Raw genomic sequence first — 4,911 nt, 5'->3', positions numbered from 1 at the left:
GCTGTACAGGACATTGGTTAGGCCACTGTTGGAATATTGCATGCAATTCTGGTCTCCATCCTATCGTAAGGATGTTGTGAAACCTGAAAGGGTTCAGAAAAGATTTACAAGGATGTTGCCAGGGTTGGAGGACTTGAGCTACAGGGAGAGGCTGAACAGGCTGGGGCTGTTTTCCCAGGAGCGTCAGAGGCTGAGGGGTGACCTTATAGCTGTTTATAAAATCATGAGGGGCATGGATAGGGTAAATAGGCAAAGTCTTTTCCCTGGGATGGGCGAGTCCAGAACGAGAGGGCATAGGTTTAGGGTGAGAGGGGAAAGATATACAGAGGAACCTCGATTATCCAAACGAGATGGGCGGGCACTTTTTCATTCGGATAATTGATTATTGGGTTAATTGATTTCCTCTGGGGCTTGGAGTTTTCTGTGAAGTCTGCTCCCCGTTCAGGAGACGAGGCAGCAGCACACCACGCGTGAAAACCCGCCCCCCAACCTGCTCCCCCAACCCAGTCCGCTCTCAACCCCATCCGTCCCCAGTCGACTCACCCCCGGGGCAGCCAGACTGTACACCAACAATAAGACTGTAACTGTCTTTGGGGGGGTGATTCTCCAAATTGCGAGACACACACCTTTTAACTGCAACATTTCAACAGGTTCCACCTCTGCCCATACAGGACAATGTTAGAGAGATTAGCTGGGGAATGGAGGGTTCATCCCTCCATCAAACTCTAGGGAAAGTGTGGGGGGAGAGAGAGAGAGGGCAGGAGGTCAGTAATTTGTCCAGGACTGTTCTCGGCAGCATCTCAGTGAGCCGAGTTCATTTTTAGTCATTGTACCTGTAAACAAAAGTTGCGATCAGCGTTGAAACAGCTCTTTGACGTAACGTTTCTATCGGGAACTCGAGCTCTCCTTCGGATAATCCAAACTTCGGATAATTGATATTTGGATAATCGAGGTTCCACTGTAAAAGAGACCTAAGGAGTAACTTTTTTATGCAGAGGGTGGCACGTGTGAGCTGCCAGAGGAAGTGGTGGAGGCTGGTACAATTGCAACATTTAAAAGGCACCTGGACGGGTCTATGAATAGGAAGGGTTTGGAGGGATATGGGACGGGTGCTGGCAGGTGGGACGAGATTGAGTTGGATTATCTGGTCGGCATGGACGGGTTGGACTGAATGGTCTGTTTCCGTGCTGTACATCTCTATGACTCTACATATGTTCAATGCCCACTTAAATGCCCTTAACGTCAGCGAATCTACTAATGATGCAGGCAGGTCGTTTCATGCTCTTACTACTCTGGGTGAAGAAACAATCCTGATATCCGTCCTAAATCTACCTCCCCTCAATTTAAAGTTATGTCCCCTCATGTTAGCCTTCAGCATCCGAGGAAAAAGGCTCTCACTGTCCACCCTATCTAACCCTTTGATTATCTTATTTGCCTCGATTAAGTCACCTCTCAAGCTTCTTCTCTCCAATGAAAACAGCTTCAGTTCCCTCAGCCTTTCCTTATTAGACCTCCCTTCCATACCAGGCAACATCCTAGTAAATCTTCTCTGAACCCTTTCCAAAGCATCCTCATCCTTCCTATAATGCAGTGACCAGAACTGCATGCAATACTCCAGGTGTGGCATTACCCGTGTCGTGTATAGCTGAAGCATGACCCCATGGCTCCAAAACTCAATCCCCCAACTAATAAACGTCAACACATCATATGCCTTCTTAACAATCCTTTCAACCTGAGTGGCAAATTTCAGGGATTTATGCACCTGGACACCGTGATCTCTCTGTTCATCTACACTGCCAAGAATTTTACCATTAGCCCAGCACTCTGCATTCCTGTTATTTCTTCCGAAGTGAACTACCTCACACTTTCCAACATTAAACTCCATTTGCCACATCTCAGCCCAGCTTTGCATCTTATCTATGATCCTCGTAACCCACAACATCCTTTGGCACTATTCACAACTCTGACTATCTTAGTCTCATCCGCAAATTGACTAACCTATCCTTTTACGTCCACATCCAGATCATTTATAAAAATGACAAACAGCAGTGGCCTCAAAACAGATCCTTGCAGCACACCACTGGTAACTGAGCTCCAGGATGAACATTTCCCATCAACCACAACCGTCTGTCTTCTTTCAGCTAGCCAATTCCTGATCCAAACCGCTAAATCACTTCAATCCCAAAACTCCGTATTTTGTGCAAGAGCCGACCGTGTGGAACTGTGTCAAACGTCTTACTGAAGTCCATATACACCACATCAACTGCTTTACCTTCATCCACCTGTTTTGTCACCTTCTCGAAGAATTCAATAAGGTTAGTGAGGCACGACCTACCCTTCACAAAACCGTGTTGACGATCCCTAATCAAATTATTTATTTCCTGATGATTATAAATCTGATCTCTTATAACCTTTTCCAACACCTTACCCACAACTGAAGTAAGGCTCACTGGCCTATAATTACCAGGGTTGTCCCGATTCCCCTTCTTAAGCAAGGAACAACATTTGCTATCCACTAGTCTTCTGGCACTACTCCTGTTGACCATAAAGATCAAAGCCAAAGGCTCTGCAATCTCCTCACTGGCTTCCCAGAAATCAGAGAATAATTCCACCCGGCCTAGAGGTCTTATCTATTTTCAGATCTTCAAAAATTGCCAAAACCTCCTCTTTGTCAACCTCAATCCCATCTAATCCTGGAGCATGGGTGGACAAAAGCAGGTTGCAGTGTGCGGGAAGGAGTATGGTGTGGCCCCAATGGTAAACCCTGACTACCACCATCATTATTCCCATTCTATGCCAAACTGACACACGGTAAGGACCATGTGTCAAAAGGGGGGATGTACGACAGTATTTCGGCACACTGGTACACTAAGGGATTTACTCACTACTCCCAGAAATATTGTGAACGATGTGTTATCTGTGTCACTAATACTGTGGGGAAGGGGAATACAGATGAGTCAGGCAGCACACCCCCAACCCCAAAAACCGCACACTGGTACACTAAGGGATTTACTCACTACTCCCAGAAATATTGTGAACGATGTGTTATCTGTGTCACTAATACTGTGGGGAGGGGAATACAGATGAGTCAGTCAGCACACCCCCAACCCCAAAAACCTTTTGAACATTTACAGATGGATTTCATTGAATTAACGCCCAGCGAAGGGAAAAGGTATTGTCTGGTAATAGTTGATATGTTTTCCAAATGGGTGGAAGCTTTCCCTACGTCTAAACAGGATGCCAGTGCCGTAGCCAAAGCTTTGGTAACTGAGATAATTCCGAGATGCGGCATCCCTGAAAGGCTTAGTAGCGACAATGGAACACCATTTGTCAATAACGCCTTACAGCAGATCAATGATTACTTGGGAATAAACATGAGACAACACTGTGCCTACCACCCAGCAAGCGGTGGGGCAGTGGAAAGAGAAAATGCTATCCTAAAAAATAAATGGACATAATGTTGTGCGGAATTAGGGGTGACATGGACAAAGGCACTTCCGATTGTGCTCATGTATATGTGTTCGAGGAGGAGAAGAAGAGCTAATCTTAGCTGGTTTGAGATTTTGTTTGATGGGTCGCTCAATACAGGAATTGGCCCAAGACTTAAGGTAAGACAGATAACAGGCCACTGTGAGGATGAGATGTTGCGTTACTGTATAAAACTCGCTACACTTTTGTCCCAAATACAGAATCACGTGAAAGCAGCAGTATCCCAACCAGTGGAAGGGAAGCTGCACGATCTAAAACCTGGAGACTGGATAGTGGTGAAAGACTTCAGGAGGAAAAACTGGAAGGCGAAGAGGTGGCTGGAACTGTTCCACGTGCTCCTTATAACATAGACAGCAGTTAAGATCACAGAAAGAGTCATGTGAATACACACCAGCCATTGCAAGCGTGTAGCTGGGCCTGAGGAGACATCGGACAGCACCGGAACCAATTACGTGCAAGTAGTGATTAGAAGCCTCACATGAATATGGGGCTGCCCCAGCTCACACTTCTAGCAAGCGCCCTGGTAGGACTATTCATAAGGGCAGGGGCATTGCGTGGACCCCTCCCTACCATGGCTTTGACGAGTGTGACGTGTGAACATGGGCTGTGTACAGGGCATACCAGAGCAAGTGACGATACCACCACAAAGCTGTGTTTTGTGTAGGTGGTATCTGAGGAAAGGCCTGGTGTTTCCTCAACATTTTCTGATGTATAGCTATTTTGGCCATGTATTTTTATTATTGTTGCTGTAGTTGTCGTTGTTGTCATAAAATGACAAAAAGGGGGAAAAGGTAATGGAAAATTATCCATTTACTGTGAAATTTAAAGAGAATGAGTCAATTTTAAATCAATGCTGTGCTGTGCTTTGTAAACGATGCTTTGATGACGGTTTGCAGTTAGTTTATCTCTGTTTGAAATCTGTAAACATTCAACTCGACCTTGCCGTAGTCGAACTCAGTGAAAGCTGAATAACTGTTATATCTAGGACCAGGGGATGAGAGGATAATAACTAGAGTTTCCCCAGTCTCTGCCCTTGAGAGTGTGATAAGGGACGCTATAAGGCAGGCATCTGTGTAATTTTTCGGTATTCATTGTATTGAGGCATCTAGTTTAATGAGTCAATCTTGAAAGATTTCTAATAAAGACCCTTGCTTTGCACTTGCAAATTATTGAGTCAAGTTGATTTAATTTCCACGACACCTATAGAAAACTTTAGAGTTTTTCATGAACCTATCCGCCAACAAATTCTCATGTCCCCTCCTGGCTCTTCTTAGCCATCTCCTTAGATATTTTGTGGCTAACTTATAACACCCAAGCCCCCTACCTTAGCCTTCACACCGCATCCTCACATAAACCTTCTTCTTTCTCTTGACAAGAGCTTCAACTTCTTTGGTAAACCATGGCTCCTTCTCTTGACATCAA

This window comes from Chiloscyllium plagiosum, chromosome 47 (genome assembly GCF_004010195.1).
Source record: "Chiloscyllium plagiosum isolate BGI_BamShark_2017 chromosome 47, ASM401019v2, whole genome shotgun sequence".
In the NCBI taxonomy this organism is placed as follows: Eukaryota; Metazoa; Chordata; class Chondrichthyes; order Orectolobiformes; family Hemiscylliidae; genus Chiloscyllium; species Chiloscyllium plagiosum.
This window is presented reverse-complemented; position numbering follows the sequence as displayed.